The sequence below is a fragment of the Spinacia oleracea genome, chromosome 3 (genome assembly GCF_020520425.1).
Source record: "Spinacia oleracea cultivar Varoflay chromosome 3, BTI_SOV_V1, whole genome shotgun sequence".
Classification (NCBI taxonomy): Eukaryota; Viridiplantae; Streptophyta; class Magnoliopsida; order Caryophyllales; family Amaranthaceae; genus Spinacia; species Spinacia oleracea.
In genome coordinates this window covers 144,899,853-144,918,662 of record NC_079489.1, presented here as the reverse complement: position 1 = coordinate 144,918,662, position 18,810 = coordinate 144,899,853, and positions in this window count along the sequence as shown.

Sequence of the window (18,810 nt, the reverse complement as noted above, 5' to 3'; positions counted from 1 at the left end):
CTCCATTGTCTGTGCCCTTGAGGCTGAGCGGGCTATAACTGAGAATGTTTCTGAAGCCTTGGCATCTTAGCCGGTTCTTATGGAGATTGATATTGGGGCAGCGCAGAAGACTGTGGGGGTGGATCCTGCGAACATTGCCCTCTACAAGACTTTATTTGATGATCCGGAAGAACTAGAGTAGTGTAGTTCTTGCTAGGGTGTAGGTGCCCTTTATTTATTTCAGTTGTGTTTGTTTTTTCATTTCTTAGCACTTTGGTTTCCTTCTTATTATTTTTCAATAAAGGCGTATTTTATTTTTCCATTTACATTTTTTGTTTTTCCTCCGTTTTTTATATTTTTAAATGTCTAACACTTTTTGCACAATTTATGTATGTTTGTTTTTTTTGATTGGACCGAATCCTTTGGTAAGGATTGCCTACGTATCTTGTCAAAATCAGGTCGCGGGTAGTTCTTGCTAGAATAAGTTCTAGGATGCCGGATTTTAATAGATATGCCCTGAGGTGGTAGCATATTACTTAACCGGTCAAATGAGTGAAGTATTATAATTATTTTCGTCTGCCGTTTTTTGTTTGCCGTAAGTCGCGTAAAAATTGAAATTCGACTACTTTTTGTATGGATATATTTTTTGGTGAGCCTATTTGGATACGTGTTGTACCCCCCAAGTGTTCGTTATTTTTCCGTTATGTGCGGATAAAATGACGAGCACTTCTAAAAAAAATTTAGGCAGGCAGAGAGTTTCAACGCCCAGGCTGGGGCGTCAAAGATTTCGGCGCCCTGCCCTGGGTGCTGAAAATGATTTGGGCGGTCAATTTTGACGCTTTGCTTCACGTGTTCTTGCATTTCTTTTTTCTCTCTTTTTTTGTTTTAGTGCTTTGATTTTTGCTCGTATTTAAAATCAATTTTGAGGCTACTTCGGAGACTTTTTTGACTATTAGCGTGAGATGCATTTTTGTCCGGATTATTTTTTTCTATCCGTGACTCGAAATGGCTTCGAAAATGGAGTTAGGGTGTGGAAGATATGAAGATCTTTGTGTAGGCTATTGAGGTGGGTTGAGGTGCGTGTTGATGCGGGGGGCGGTGTCTATTTTTTATGAGTTTTTTCTTGAGCAACCTTTGTATTGTTTGAATTTGATTTCCTTTTGATTTCTTTGGGTTGCGCGGGTTAGACCCTTATGTTTTGGACATATGATGGGGATGGTGTAGTTTATATTGTGGGTTTTCGGGAACTGGTTCCCATGGCACTATTTCAAGACCGAATGGGCCTCGTTTGTTGGGCCTAGAGTGGGCCGCCTCTTTATTTTTGTATTTTGGAAGTACATTTGGTGTTTACTTAGTGTTAGAATAAAATTTTAGGAGAAATATTACGCCTTTATTAATTTGGAAAGTAAGGAAAACACACTGAAACAAACTTGACCTATATTCTAAGGGGTCTTAGGACCATCTAAAGTCTTTATTATTTTTCTACCAATCTAAAGAACTACTAGGCGCTTTTTACTACAATGCTCTATGTGGCTCAAGCCTTGGGTTTAGTCTCGTAAAACTTTGGTCCTTCACCGGTACTCATCTTAAATTCTATTCCTTTTGCATTGACCCACTGATATGTCTTCACCCATCCGTTCTCGATCTCTTCTAGTGTTGATGCAGGAGCGATTAACCGGGTTGGATCGAAACCTTCATCTTGTAAAGCTAGGGTAGTCATCACAGTCTCGTCCTCCATAGGCCTCGATTCGTTAAACAATGTCCACAGAGCCTGGTCGTCCAATATTTCAGCTGTTTTAGTCTTGGTGAGGTAGGGTGCCTCATCCAAGGTGTGGCAGTCATGGATGATTTCAAATCCTGGTTTTAGCAAGCCATCCTGAACGAAGGGTTCATGGAAATCACAGCATGGGTGTCCTTCTCCTTCCCGAACGAACATCCCGTTAAGGGTTCTTTGATATGGGAGAAGGAGGGTGGTTTGTTTGGCCTTGTTAAGGCGTAGCCCAGACAGGCGGTCAGCAATATCTTCCTTCGTTGGTTCATAGCCTAAGCCAAAGGGAGTAGATTTGTTGGGTAAAGGATGGAATGTGCATTCCTTCTTCCTTATGCCCAATGGGGTTCCAGGGAAATAACCTTGAGCTAACAACATTCTAGGGATGACTCGGGATGCGTGCGGGTCTAGGAATGCTGGATCATAATCTTCGATGAACTGGATTGTTTCTTCCATTTGAAACCCGTAAAAGTCGTCTGCAGTTTCGGCCGTTCCAACCATAGTACAACTGAAGTCGAGAGGAGGGGCGCGGATTTCTAGTATTACCCCGTTATGGTTAAGTTTAACCATTTGGTGCAAGGTAGAAGACACACCTCCTAAGTCATGGAGCCAAGGTCGCCCCAAGAGGAGGTTGAAAGTGGGCTTGATGTCAATTATTTGAAACTCCGTGGTGCGTGCCACAGGCCCGGTTTGTATGGTAAGGTTAATTTTTCCCAACACAGGCCTTCGGGAGTTATCATAAGCTCGTACCCCTTGCGTGGAGGTTTGGAAGTCATCGTTTCCTAGCCCCAAGCAATGGGCGGTTCGTAATGGGCAAACATTAACCGCCGAACCGTTATCTACGAGCGCTAGGGGGATGTTTTGTCCTTTGCATCCAACCACTAGATAAAGGGCTTTATTGTGAGCACCCCCTCTTTGGACAAGTCTTTGTCAGTGAAAACTATGGCCTTTTCTCCGGCATCTCTCGTGACATGGCTAACCAATGAGTCAGGTGTGATATCTGTAGGTACTGAGATGAGGTCGAGTGAGCGAATAAGCTTTTCGTGATGTTCCTTTGAAGTACACATGAGATCCCAGATGGTAATTTCGGCTTTAGTGCTTTTTAGTTGTTTCAAGAGAGGATTTTCAATGACTTCCGCGACGATGTTGTGCCGTCCATTCTCAGGAGTTTGCCTAACTGGTATATCGTCCATAGGAGGTGGGCGAATATCCGGTTGGTTTATTCTTCCGGATCGGGTGAGGTTTTCGACCTCGGGCTCCTGAGGGGTGGTGTCAATGAGAGCATGCCCGGGCCAAGTTTCAGTAAAGAGGTCCTGGCCCGACACTTGAGATAGGTAAATATCTTCAACATCATCATCCCACACACCGCACACTTCCCTCTCGATTCGATCCATAGGGACCACAGCGAGTGGTGCACCTTGAGGTGTAATATACACCGTGGGGTCGAAGTTCTCTGGTTGGTCGAGAGAGATGTGACAAGAGCCGAGTGGGCTCTTGTTTTTGTTGGGTTCTCCAACGTTAGGGAGAGGTATTACTTCATCCTCTATCATGTCCTGGATCGACCCAATATTTGCCCTTGACAGGAGGGTCACGGGTGGGGCCTATAGGTCTCAACTTTCCTTGATTGGTTAGTCTTTCAAAGGCTTGTACCAAAGTTGACCCGAGTGGGGCAAACTTTCGGTCTCGGACCCATCTTCCAGGGCTTCTTCGGGCGGGAGTCTTCTCTACGGCATGGACTTCTTGGGCTTGGGATGTGTAGCCCCTGTTGTAGGTGTTGCTTTTGTATGCGGGTTTACTTTGTATTGTTTTTGCGAGATCATCCTCGATCTTTATTCCCACATCATAAACTCTTTTGAAAGTGTCAAGTCCCAGGTACCTAAGGTGCTGTCTGTAGGCCGGGTCCAGGTTATCAATGAATTTTTGGACAAATTCTGTTTCGGGAGGCCTATTGATTAGCTGGGCCGCCTGATCCCTCCATCTATCAAAGTAGGTTGTGAAACCCTCATTTTTCTTTTGAAAGAGAACTTCCAGCTCGCGCATGGTGACTTGAAAATCCATGTTCGACGAGTATTGCTTGATGAAGACATTGACAAAGTCTTCCCAAGTGGGGAAGAGCTTAGGGTCCTGGTGATAGTACCATTTGAGAGGTACAGGTTCCAAGGACAAAGGAAAGACAGGTAAATACATGGACTTGTCCACGCCTTTCAGGTAAATACATGGACTTGTCCACGCCTTTCAACTGTGAGGGGGTCGAAAAAGCACGAGGCTAATACGTGACCTCGTCCCTCGTGGGTGTGACGCTTCTTTTTGTCAAATCAAGTGTAATTGGATTTCCTGTGAGTTTACACCCAATTGACTAGTAATATAGGAGTCGCCATTCAGTTTTTAACGACAATGAGAAAAACTGACAAAACCCGGTTATCGTGACATAAAGGGAGTGCAATTATGTTTGACCACGACGGCCGTAGGTTCCCTTGTGATCCCTGGTGGTGGGGATCGCTCAACGTACACCCGCAGGGTAGAGATTGAGGGTTCGGGAAACTGTAACTACCGAGAGGAGTACTCGCTCTTCGATAACTCCAGAGGCAGGATATCCTTACTAGCTCAGCATAAATAATTGAAGGGACATGCGTTAACTATTAAACTAATCTGAGTTGATTTTAACAATATGCAACATATAGTACAAGATCGAACGCGATTATCTGATTTAGATTGCTTTAAGGGACCTAGCATGATAATCCAATTTCCCAAAAATATCATATTTATTAAGCGTGATCGAACAATCAGATTTTAGTTAGTTTAACAGTTCATAAAAGGGCGAGGAAAGCAATTAAACCATGGAAAAGGGACACATTACGACGCACCCTTGAGAGGTGCGTCACGGTTCTCAGAAAACTAACCACTTTGACTTTGCTATTTCTCCTTTTATTTAACGAATCTCAAATTATGGGACGGGATACGTTCTGTTCGATTTATGGATCGATTGCGACAGAACGCGTGATCAGTTTTGCAGCGTGAGGCTTAGGCTTAGGGGTTTAGAGTCAATACTCAGAAAAATAATTGTGTGTTGTGTCTCCTTTTCACGTCGAACTTAAGGCCCTATTTATAGAAAAGAGTTCGTGGAAAGATAGAATTGCAGAACTCTAATCCACGAGGAATTAGGAAAAAACACGTACCAGGTATTTTCAGCGCCCAGGCCTTGGCGCCGAAGATTTCGGCGCCCAGAGCCACGCGTTGAAAATAGGATCTGGGCTGTTTTTCTTAGTCAGATTCGGATTCCTAGAATCCGGAGTATTTGAGATTTAATTGAGTCTTTTAGTGCGTATTAACCTTGTGACGGGATGCGTCTGGGCCCGTGACGAACTCTAGGCTCGTTAGGATTTTAATTAATACGTAACTCTTATTTTCGAATCGTATTAGGAATAGGATTCTCTCGCAATTTCTATCTCATTTAGGATTTATGTTGGAGTGCAACACCTAATTCTGACAGGTTTCTATCTTTTATGACTTGCCACTTTTAACAACTATCCATTACGACAGTTACTATTTTTAGCAGGTTTCCATAAATAGCAGGTTTCTATAAATAGCAGGTTTCGGGTGAAATGAAAAGGAGAATTGAGATTCGTTATTTTATAGGAGATGCGTTGTCAAATGGAGATTTACGCTTTCATCATCGAACCTTCCCTTTCGGGAATGGGGACAAAAGTAGGTGTCTACACTATCAAAGTCCACGACAAACGAGTATGGTCTTGCAGTAACTAAAATATACTTATATAGCTTATCTTTTAGGAAAATCAGAAGAGCTAAGAATAATGAAATACTTGCATGACTGAAACTAGTGATATTTTGGGTCCAATAAGTCTCAGGGCACTTGAAATAGACAAAGGATTCAGATTCTAGATAGGTTGTGATAGCTGAATATGATGCATTCTCTAATTATTCAGGGGAAAGGGGGAAAAGGTAATTAAATACTTGTGTATCACTAGTCCAATAGTCACAGTAGATGTTGTTGACATGACGTTTTTACCCGCATATTTTATCTATTAACAAAACAAGATTCTCATTGCAATCAGAAACACACTAGCGTAAAAACCAACTCACAACTTACTTGGATATACCTTAGAAACCAACCGCAAACTCAATAAACAAAGTCATCTTGACACACCAAAAATGAAGTTCACTGGCAGGAGAACCCGCATACACTGGTCAACTATGTTTAAGATTGAAACTTTCCGTGAAGACACTTTCTAAAGAATGAACAGGAGCATACAGTTGCTGAGTTTATTTTTACCACACAATTTCTTTATACAGCCCAATAACTCCGGTTGTTACCTGAATTACAGTCAACAAAAAGCACTCAGAGCTAACTAGAAATTTCCCTAGAAATACAGACACAAAAATGAAATCAGACATATATAGTCTCCCTTAAATAATTTACTGATAGCCTTAATATTATATTTTCTGTGATCTTCCAGTTAATCATTTAGTAGCACGTAGAACCCTATCTTCTTTTACCTTAACTTTTCCATTTTTCCCGGAATAGTAGGTCTTGGATCGGACAGTAGTTTGCTTGCGTAACTCTACCTAAAAGGATTAATCATTCACATGCTTGTAATGTAGCCCAATTCATGCGAACTAAACTGAACCAGGTCACTAGATTCGATGAGTATAGAGTCTACTATAGACTGATCAGGACCTAGATTTTGGTTCTTGTTCTGTTCATTTGATGGGATGCCTCTGTTCAGTTCAGAAAAAAGGAAGTGCAAAAGTGGTTGAAGGCAGAAGTTTAGCCTCTGTTCAGCTCGGCAATTTCCTTGCATTGTTTCTTCCCCTCTTTTTCTGATTCACGTTCTTCTCAGCTTAAGAAAAGCAAGCACATTCAACTAAAACAACAATCACACACACACACATTCAATACCCAACTATAGTAAGGTTTTCAATATCAATGAACTGTTATGTGCAGCCCATGAGCTTTCACTTTGACCATTCAATTTATCTTCCATCTGATGATTCTTATGTGTAGCAGATTCTAATAAAATTTTACTTCCCTTAAGTATGTAATCAATAATTATTAGGACATTATAAAAGATGTTAATAGAATGGAGCCATTCTTGTTATGCTGCCAGACTACTTTGTCATTCCCTCTGAATTGAAATATATTAGGTCTCATTCAAGTTAAATTCCTAACCCACAAATCATGCTTACACTGTACCTGGTATGCCAGGCAACACTGTCTCTTCTCTCATACACACACTAGCAGACAACTTAACAACAATCACACACACACACACAACACCAGATAAAAAATTCACATTCAAAAACTATCTATTTATCCTATTATGTCTATCAAAATTGTTTACCAAATCAACCTAGAACTAGAGGAAACTACTAGTTGTGTTACAATTGAGGATTACAAGGCTCTGTTATAAACTGAACCATCCAAGTGCGAGTTGAACAGAATATTGTTTGAAAAAAGTACCAAAAATTAATTTACAAGAACCACTATTGTAACTCACTAAACTAAATTACGAAAAGAAACTGATTTTTCCAACCATAAACGGAAAAAACTATCGCAAAGATTATCCAGTAATCTAGATGATGATTCAACAAAATTCATAAAACAAATGAATGCTACAGTAATTGCATTGAGGGATACAAGTAGAAATTGCACACAACCATAGATATAAATAAAAAGAATCAGATTGAGTTATTACAGATATGAACTGGGCAAAAATACGAATTGTTACTTCAATTGAAAAAGTCCGAAAAAAATTTTCACCTAGCCAAATAGGGGGAAAACGAACCAGGTTGTATAATTAAACAAAATTAATCCAACAAACACAAACGAATTGAGTAATCAGGTTACAAAATTCAAAAAAACTAACAAGCTTGAAATAAGACTGTATTTCAAAGATTATTCGAACTATGACGATAATCCTAAATAAACCCTAGAAATTTGGGGGGTAATAAGTAAGGCGCAGGAGAAAGAGAAAATTGCCTGTAGATCTTTTGGAGGTAGAATAAACGGATTCCAAGGAATTGACGGAGAAGGAATCACCGTTGATGGCGGAATGTAGGGTGATGATTGCTTGGACTTGTCGAGGTTGACGTTGTTACAACACCAGTGGATTTTGGCGTTGCTCGTTCATGGAACTGATTAATTGGAATGGATTTTCGGAGTAGGGAATTCAGCCATTGAAGATTAGGGATCGGAGTTGGGTAGAAGTTGAAGGAGAGTGGGATCGAAGTTGGGAAGAAGTTGTGGAGTAGGGAATATTTTCCTTTTTTTCCAACTTTTTTCACGAGAGAGGGAGCCCGCCATTCCCAAGTTTAATTAGCCCGCCATTATCAATTTTAATCCCGCTTTTATGAAAATGTAGGGTTAAACGGTTTTTAGATTTTGAAAAAATAAAAAATTAAAAGATAAGAGTTCGTAATTAGGGGTGAGCTAAAAAAACGAGTATTCAGTTTAAAATCGGAATCGGTTAGGACTAAATTGGGCTATGCCTTTCAATTGGTTTAAACTATGATATAAAGAGTACTATGTTGCATTTTATTTAACAGAAAAAACAAATATAACTGGTTTGAACAAATTAATCTTATTCGTTATAACATATGGAGTAATTAAGTATTTAATCGAATCATAAAATATTATTTTATCTAAATTAATATGTAAGTTATATGTTTTGTTACTCTCTTTGTTGTTATGTTGTTTGAACTTGTTTAGACTAAATTGATATAATTCTAATATTCTACATCAGTTAGCTCATTATGCCACAAGGTCGGACCTCCGAAGCAATAGCATCAAGCCAGTTTATCAAACTACCATGCATTCATCTATAAAGCAAGGGTGGTTGTAGGACCAATTTTACTTCCGCTTAGCAAACTGAGAGCTTGTGCAGGGTTCTGCAAGTCCAACATAAACAACCAAATATGACTCAATCTTCTAGGGGATATGGGAAAAGGAGTCGGTTAAATCTTTTGATTCAGTCTCTTTGTTACTTCTTTGATGAACCCTTACTCATTCATCAACTGTTGCCACCTTTTGATGATTAGATGTATGTACTATATATGTAGTCATGTCCTTACTCATTCACCAACTGTAAAACTATATGACCTTATTGGCATGATTGAAACTTAATTATAGCAATTGAATGGACTTGATATATAAGTCCTGCATATTGGAAGAGATCACTGTAATACCTCGTATTTTTATAATATTTATTAATATATTTTATTATATTTATAAAGAATTTTACGATTTATTAACATTTAAATAATATTTAAATGTAATTATTTAATGTATTTTAATTGATTAGAATATTTATTATTTTAATTAATTACGAAACGAATTTAATTCTTGAGTCGGGAAATTAAATGAGTTGCAAATGATTTTTAAAGCTTCGGGTTTTAAATAAAAAGTCCAATTCGTTTTATTAATCGAGCCCAATCCAAACAGTTTAATTTAATTCCTAATCTAGCCCAATTCATTTAATTCCTAAGCCCAACTCAAATATCCTAAGCCTAGCCCATCAAGGGATTAGGGAGCCTATAAATAGACTCCCTCGTCATTAAATAAACCCCTAAAATTTCATAAAGCCCCTTTTTGATTTCTTGCCCAACACTCCTCTCTCTCTCCTCTTTGGTTCGGTCCGCCCGCACGCACAGCACGAGCACGGTCGTTCCTCGTGTGCTGCTCGCCCTTGTTACTCGCCCCTTGTTGCTCGCCCCTCCCTCTTGCTCGAGCCCAGCCAGCGCGCCCTTGCGTTGTTGTTGTGCTGTTGTTGTTGCAGCTGTGTGCGTTGCTTGCGCCAGCCACACCCACACTCCCTCTCTCTCGCCCTCGCGCGCCAGCGCCCACACTCGCCTTCTCTCGCTCTCTCCTCACGCACAGCGCGCACCCCTGCAGCCCTCGCGCCCTCGCGTCAGCCCCCGCGCGCAGCCCTGCTCGTTGCCCCTCTCGCCCGCGCGCGCGCACACACGACGTGTGTGTGTGTGTTGTTCGTGTTCGTAATTCAATTCATTTTTCGCCCAATCACCCTAATTCGTGATTGTTCCGTGCTATAGGTCGGATTGGTATAATTCTCTTCTTCCTTACCTATTCTATTTAAATTCCGTATTTAAAATTATTATATTAATATTGTTTTGAGTAATTAAAATGCTGGGAACCGGTTATGAATACCGTGGTTTGAGGATTTGTGTGTTGTGATTCATTAGGTTTGTTTTAATTATTAAGGAATGAATTTTCAGATTTGTTTATTTAATAAAGCATGGATTTTTATGATATTAAACTAGTGTTATTGAGATTTTCAAGTTAGGGTTTTAACCTAGACCTAATGAGTCAATTGATTAGCATAATTAGGTGATGATTTTAATTATGATAATCAATTATATTTTCAGATTTGAATAAAGGAAAAAGTATGTTTTGTACTAGGGATTGATTTTGCAAATTGAGACAACTTTATTATTGAAAAACGATTGAATTCTAAAGTCTAAAGGAAGTTTTAATTTTTATAAAGTTGCTGGAAATTTAATGAACATGGAAATAATTTAAGTTTCATTATTTTGATGATAGGAGGTGATTTCTAGTTGAGTGCTCGTTATTGCAAAGTGGCCCCTGCGCTTAGGTATTCAAGGTACGTACAAGTCTAGGGAGACCACACCTTTTGTCAATGAAATTACATGATTGGTGATGATGTGAATTACATTATGTGGAATAATGTTTATTTTGATGAACGAGCATGTGATTTGTGATGTTGGATTTGTTGGATTAATTGTTGAACAAGCATGTTGAAATTATTATGAGTATGGATTTCATTGTCAATCATGTTGTTTAATATGTATGCATGTATGGTTCAATTCACATGCAAGGGATGGATTATTTATTTGTATGCTATTGTACGGGATGTCTAGCATACTTTGAGCCATTTATCTGTACCTCGTCGTACTATTTATTTTACCACATGTGAAGGGTTAGCTCACGTAAGCCACCGCACATGTAGGGTTCAGTTGGGAATATTATGTATAAAATGAATTAGGATTTGTCGTGCAAGGGAACAAACCTCATGTTAATGTGCATGATGTGGAGTCTCACTTTGGTGAGGAGGAACATGGTAGTAATATCACAAGTGTCTTGCTTGGTTGAGCACAAGTCCTAAAGCATTAAAATAAGATTGTTTTGGTTGTTGTTTATTAATTTTATGTATGCATGTTGTCGAGTCTTGAGTTCGCCTTGAATAAAATATAAATAAACGTAAAGTGCAACCAGAACAAGCTTCAAAATTCTTGGAACGTATATACCTTGAGTATGAACAATGGGGGAGTCTTGCCGGAAAGCTCGTACTCCTACTAATGATACAAGACGTTGTTTCATTTATATTATGCGCAGGAATTCCGTCGGTATGGCCCGACACTCGGTATGGCCCGATTTTATTATTATTATATTTGGTGTATGGTTGGCTCCCATCACCTTTTTCCCTTTGTGGATTATTCTTTTGGCCCGTTCGAAGCTTATTCTAATTAAATTTTGAGTCAAGAGTCGAGTCAAGAGTCGAGTCTTGTATCTCATGATTGTTTGATTTGTTATTATATGGCTTTTGCATGTTGATTGGTATTTAGTGAGAGATGCATGCTTTAGTTTCATTACTCTATGCTTGTAAGTACCTAGCTTTTGCTGACTACGTGCTTTGTGTGTTTCTGGTCATGGCCTTTGCCTTAATGACCCTATGATGATCCATCATTTGCACTTGCATTGTTGGGGAGTAGAATAATATAGCAGGTTGGTAGATCAAGTACGATCGAAATCATGTGGCTTGGGATGATTGAGAGAGTTGCATGTTTTCGTTCTTTGAAACTATTTTACTTAATATTTTAATTATGTTCGAAATGTTTGAATTATTTATATTTTGGGTTTTGGGCCATTATTGTTCCAAATTGTAGGAGGCCTCAATATTAAATTTATTATGTTTTTAAAAGTTAGTACACATTTATTTCCGCTGCGTAATTCTGGTAATAGCCTTAACCGTTATCACGGTGGCGGTAATACTTTAGTAATTCCTTTATTTTAAGTTGGAAAATGGTTTTATAAAAGCAAGGAATTATTAGGGTGTTACAATCACTATATATAGGACCTTATTAATCATGGAACCGAACCAAATATGTGGTATTACGAATCAAGTTTGAAACCTATATTATGTTGCTCGGAAATGACATATTTGAAACCTATATTGAAAGTGCATGGTTATATTATATTATAAGTGAGCTATATAGTTATTTGCTAGATGAGTAAGAAATAATTAACAATGTTTATCTATTACTAACTTTCGTAGCGTGATTTAGATTTATGAGGTTTTCAAATCATAAATCGAATTCTAAGGATCTGTACGTTCGTGACTATTACTGTTTCCCGTTTTTCCGTTTGTTTCCTTAAAAAATTAAACAATTCTTGTTCGGGTAAACTACTTAAAAAATTAACTTCTGCCCAATTTTAAATCAACAGAAAAGTGGAAACCACTTTTAGTGGTTTATGATTTTGGTTTTCTTGGGGAAAACATTGTATATTTTTATGATATGTCTCGTTCACTCTCTCTCCTCTGTCGTTCCTCCCTTACCGTTATTTTGTTCATTCCTGAGTTTTAACGATGACAAACTTAAGCTATACTCACAACTGGTTATTTAAGGAATGTCACAGGTTAATATGAAACGATCAGCACACTTAGCAATAACAAGTATACAATGATACCAGCTGAGAAACCAGGAAGAGAAGAAGTTCAAAACAAGGATTAAAGATTGAATCATGGGCCAAGGAGTATGAAGCCCAGCAAGCAAATTAGAGTCCAGAAAGGTATAAGATCAGTAGATACAAATACAGCTTAGTATGGGAACAGAATATTTCATAGAGTCCTAAATCAGTTTTATTTTATAAAAGATAAGTGTCGAGTTACAAAACTGATTTTACTATTTTACTTAAGGTTAAACTCTTAAACGTTTTGAGTTAATTCACAACTCTCAAATCCGTAAGGATTGTTTTTATCTAAACGCGTTTTAAAGATATTATTTGCGAAAATATATCTTTTGAAAAAGAGTCCTAAATTGGTTTGAATTAGAATCTAGGGTAAACTCTTAGTTTCCTATATATACACCTTAAGTTCTCTGCGAAAGTTTTCATCAGACTTATTTTACATTAACCGGAAGCTTTCAGGTATTACCCTTAAAGTCTAAATCTTTTAAAGAGTTTGTTCCTGTTCCCATATAGAGCAGTATTTGTTACGTGATCTTATATCTAGTATTTAGTATTAAGTTTAATATTACTTTCAGTCTAAAGTGTTGAGATATTGTATGATAAGCCTGAGTCAGGCTTACTTGAGGAAGAGAGAAGATCTCACGAGAGATCTGTGAGGAGAAACAGTTGAGGGACTGTTTCTGTAAGGGAAGGAACAACGAGGGGTTGTTCCTGGTCATCTGTAGTCAGAGGCGACTAACAGATTGTGGCCCGAGTAGATTAGGCTTGTAAAGAAACTGAGTTGTTTTGCTTAATTAGTGAATGTGTTTAAGTCCCCAAAGGGGCCGTGGTTTTTTCCTCTCTATTGGGCCTAGAGAGTTTTCCACGCTAAATCTCGCTTGCATATTTTACTGTTTCTGTTCCTAGTAGTTTAATTTTTGTAAAACCGTAAAATATCAATTCACCCCCCTCTTGAGGAACTCTGTGAAAGTAACAATTGGTATCAGAGCCAGAACCCTTTAACTCCAGGTAATTCTGTCGGGAAAAACGATTCTGAAGCTATGAACACCACTGAGAAACTCGAAGAGGGATACTCAACACAACGACCTCCAATGTTTAGTGGCAAATACTATTCATACTGGAGAAACAGGATGGAGATCTTTATCAAGGCTGAGAACTATCAAGTATGGAGAGTCATTGAAGTTGGAGACTTCCAAGTCACTAAGCTAAACACCTCTGGTGAAACCGTTCCTAAACCGATTGCTGAATTTGACAAAGCCGACTATGAAAAGCTCGAGCTTAATGCCATGGCTGTCAAAATTCTTCACTGTGGACTAGGTCCAAACGAGCACAATAGAGTAATGGGATGCAAGAATGCGAAGCAAATTTGGGATCTGCTCCAAGTTACTCATGAAGGAATAAACGAAGTCAAAAGATCAAAGATTGATCTGTTAATGCACCAGTATGAGTTATTCACCATGAAGCCTTCTGAAATAATTCAAGACATGATCACCCGCTTCACTAACATCATCAACGAATTGAACTCTCTTGGCAAAATCATAACCCCTGAGGAACAAGTTAGAAAAGTTCTAAGAAGTCTTCCACAGGATCCCTGGATGGCCAAGGTAACCGCTCTTCAGGAAACTAAAGACTTCACCAAGTTTAACCTGGAACAACTAGCTGGATCCCTCCTGACTCATGAACTGTAACTAAATGCACGACCTTCGGAGAATAACAAAAATAGGGCTCTCGCTCTAAAAACTGAAAATGACGAAAACTCTGAAGAGGATGAGGAAACAGCCCTATTTGCTAGGAGACTCAGAAGAATGTTCAGAAACTATAAAGATGGAGATCACCGAGGGAAACCTAACCGGAAATTCTCCAAAACTGATACTGGATGCCATAAGTGTGGAAACTTGGAACATCGCATTAGGGAATGTCCTCTCTGGGATCAAGAACGAGGAAAAGGAAAGGAAACAACCAGAGACAGATTCAAAGATAACAGGAACTCATTCTCCAAAACTGAGGTGAGAAAGGCCATGATTGCTGCATGGGGAGACACTTCTTCGGATGAGGAACAGGAACAACCCAACGAAGAAACAGCTCACCTGTGCCTTGTAGCTGAACATGAAAAAGATGGATCTGACTCAGAATCTGAAAAATTCCAGGCAAGTCTCGCTCAAATTAAAAATAAACTTGAATCTCTTTCCAAATTAGAATTGTTTGACCTACTTTCCTGTCTCACTAGTGATTATGAGGATCTCCTAAAAGAAAAGTTAGACTCTGATAAAGAACACCAGACCACCATAAAGGAACTTAGTAATGAGCTAAAATGGACAAAAAATACTAACATAGATATAGACAAACGGTTCTTTAACCTCTTTGATCAGAACCTCCACATAAAAGAAATCTGTGAAGCCTTACGAAGTGAAAACATCTGGCTAAAACAGGAATTGATTGATCTAGAAGTAGCCAAGACTGAAAGCCTTTACAATGGTGAACTAGAAAGAACTCAACTAGAACTAGTCAAGATTCACCAAGAAAAGACCAACCTAGAAGATGAACTAGCTAGAAAGACTAGACACAGAATAGAAGGAACACCTAAATGGATAGAAGAAGCTAGAACCAAACGCACAGAAGGACTAGGTTTCAACTATAAGAAACGTCAGCCTAGGAAGACTAGAGTAAATCTCTACAGTGACATAGTATGCTCCTTCTGTGGTCTAATTGGTCACTACAGAATCTCATGTCCCAAGAACCAAAGAAGCTTGGAAAAGAACATAGAACACACCAGAACTAAATGGGTAAAGAAAAGCGATTTGATTCCAAGCAAGGAACCCAAGCTATGCTGGGTTCCTAAAAACTCTAACTAAAAATTCTCATGCAGGTCGAAGTGAAGGGGAACAACACATGGTACCTAGACAGCGGTTGTTCCAAGCACATGACAGGAGACAGAAACAGATTTCTCTCACTCACGACCTATGAAGGTGGAACTGTGACTTTTGGCGATAATAAAAAAGGTAACATCATTGGGATTGGTAAGATCGGTAAGTCAATGTCTCATTCCATCGATAATGTATTTTTAGTTGAAGGTCTAGGACATAGCTTATTAAGCATCTCTCAATTCTGTGACAAAGGAAATTATGCTAAATTCTTCTCGAATAAATGTTTGATTATCAACAGTAACACTGATACAGTGATCTTAGAGGGACAGAGGAAAGGGAACACATATGTGGTTAACCTTAACTCTGTTCCTCACTCCAATCTGACCTGTCTCAGTGTTATTGAAGATGATCCATTATTGTGGCATAAAAGATTTGGTCATGCTAGTTTCTCTCTAATGAACAAGTTGAATTCAAAAAATTTAGTCACAGGTCTTCCGAATACCAAGTTCGCAAAATTATCAGTATGTGATGCCTGTATCAAAGGAAAACAAGTAAGGACTTCTTTCAAGTCAAAAGGAATAATCAGTACAACAAGACCACTGGAGCTGATCCACATGGACTTATGCGGACCAATGAGAACTCAAAGCAGAAGTGGAAAAAGATATGTGCTTGTAATTGTAGATAACTTCTCAAGGTACACATGGGTAATCTTCCTAGCCAGCAAGGAAGAAACATTTGAAGAATTCGTAGCATTTGCCTCTAGGGTCCAACGACAAAGCAATCACAAACTGGTCCACATCAGATCAGATCATGGTACTGAATTCCAAAATAAGAAATTTGATGACCTATGTAAAGAATCAGGAATAGATCATAACTTCTCTGCACCTAGAACTCCTCAACAGAATGGTGTGGTAGAAAGAAAGAATCGAACTCTTGAAGACATGACAAGGACAATGCTGATTGCTAGTGGACTTCCAAAAAGTTTATGGGCGGAAGCTCTAAACACAGCATGCTATGTGCTCAATCGAGTGTTGATTAGAGCAATCAAAAACAAAACCCCATATGAATTATATAGAGGAAGAAAACCCTCCATAACACATCTCAGAATCTTTGGATGCAAGTGTTTCGTCCACAACAATGGAAAAGATCAACTGGGAAAATTTGATGCACGAAGTGATGAAGCTATATTCTTGGGATATGCTTCAAACAGCAAAGCATATCGAGTATTCAACAAAAGGACCATGTGCATGGAAGAAAGCATACATATTATATTTGATGAAACTGACTCCCAATACTCTGTTACAGGTACAACCCCTGAAGGAAACTTCGAACTAGGACTCACAAGAAAAACTGAAGACGAAGAAGTAAGAAGGACTTCTCAAATAGAAGAACAGACACAGGATGTTGAAACACCTGAAGGAGGCACAGTTGAAGTGGAGCAAACGCAAATTGAGGATCATACAGAACCAAATGCTCAAGTAGAACAGCGTGCTGAAGAAGCCTCTACACCATTCCAACCCAGACCTTGGAAACACCAAAGCTCACATCCACTTGACCAAATAATTAGTGATCTAGGACGAGGAACAACAACGAGATCACAACTTAAAAACTTTTGTGCCTTTTATGCTTATTTATCAATGATTGAACCTAAAAATTATAAAGAGGCACTAACTGACTCTGACTGGAGCATTGCCATGCAGGAGGAACTCAATGAATTCGAAAGAAATAAGGTATGGCACCTTGAGCCCACACCTTTAGCCAACAGAGTAATAGGCCTAAAGTGGGTATTCCGAAACAAACAAGACGAGCATGCAACCATCACTAGGAACAAAGCCAGATTAGTGGTTAAAGGGTACAATCAGCAAGAAGGGATAGATTTTGAAGAGACATTTGCTCCAGTTGCCAGAATGGAAGCAATACGTATACTTATAGCGTTTGCATCATACATGGGGTTCAAACTCTATCAAATGGATGTAAAATGTGCGGTCCTAAACGGACATCTCAAGGAAGAAGTCTACGTGGAACAACCACCAGGATTTGAAGATCCAGAATACCCCTCACATGTGTACAAGCTGGACAAAGCACTATATGGATTAAAACAAGCTCCAAGAGCATGGTATGAACGACTTTCTCACTTCCTACTAGACAATAAATTCAATCGAGGTAAAGTTGATAGAACCCTGTTCCTTAAGTCAAGAAATACAGACATACTAATAGTTCAAATTTATGTTGATGATATTATATTTGGGGCTACTAACGAAGATCTTTGCAAGGAATTCTCTGACTTAATGCAGTAAGAATTACAAATGAGCATGATGGGAGAACTTAATTTCTTCCTAGGTCTTCAAATCAAACAAACGGAACAAGGCATCGTGATACATCAACAGAAATACATAAAGGACCTCATCAAGAAATATGGAATGGAGTCTGCTAAAAGCAACCACACACCAATGGGAACAACTACAAGACTAGATGAGGATCAAGAAGGTAAAAGTGTTGATCAAACAAGATACAGAGGTATGATAGGTTCGTTACTTTATCTCACAGCAAGTAGACCAGACATTGCATTCAGTGTGGGTGTCTGTGCACGTTTTCAATCTAATCCAAAAGAATCTCATCTTACAGCAGTTAAAAGAATTCTAAGATATCTAAAAGGAACAGATGACTTATGCCTATGGTACCCTAACTATGATCACTTTGACCTCAAAGGATACACAGATGCTGACTATGCAGGTGATTTAGTAAACAGGAAAAGTACATCGGGAATGGTTCAGTTCCTAGGAGCATGTGCCGTATCTTGGGCATCAAAGAAACAAAACACTGTGGCATTGTCCACAACAGAAGCTGAATATGTAGCTGCTGCCTCATGCTGTTCCCAAATGCTATGGATCAAACAACAACTTAGAGATTTTGGTATGAAATTAAGTTGCGTTCCTATATTATGTGACAACACTAGTGCCATCTGCATATCAAAGGATCCAGTTCATCATTCAAGAGTCAAGCACATTCACATTCGTCATCATTTTCTAAAAGACTATGTGGAAAAGGAATTAGTCAAGCTTGAATTCTGTCCCACAAAAGATCAATTTGCTGACATCTTAACCAAACCACTATCCAGGGACAGACACGACAAACTAAGGTTAGAACTTGGTATGATACGAATAACTTGATCCTTGTTGCCCTTATTTCTTAACCCTTATGAATTTTTCAAAAAAAAAAAAAAATTAAAATAAAAAAAAAATAAAAAATTTATATATTTTATTTCTTTAATTCTTACGTATTTGAGAAGAGACTAACAATCAGAATCAGATTGCAAAACCCAGCTGTGCATCACCACAGCCACGTCTGCACACTTCTAAGGTAACTGCACTTGCTCTCAATACTTGCATTAATTCTAAGTCTAAGTGGGAAAACTAAAAATGAATGGAAAGCATTTAATTTGATTCGGTGAATCTTAC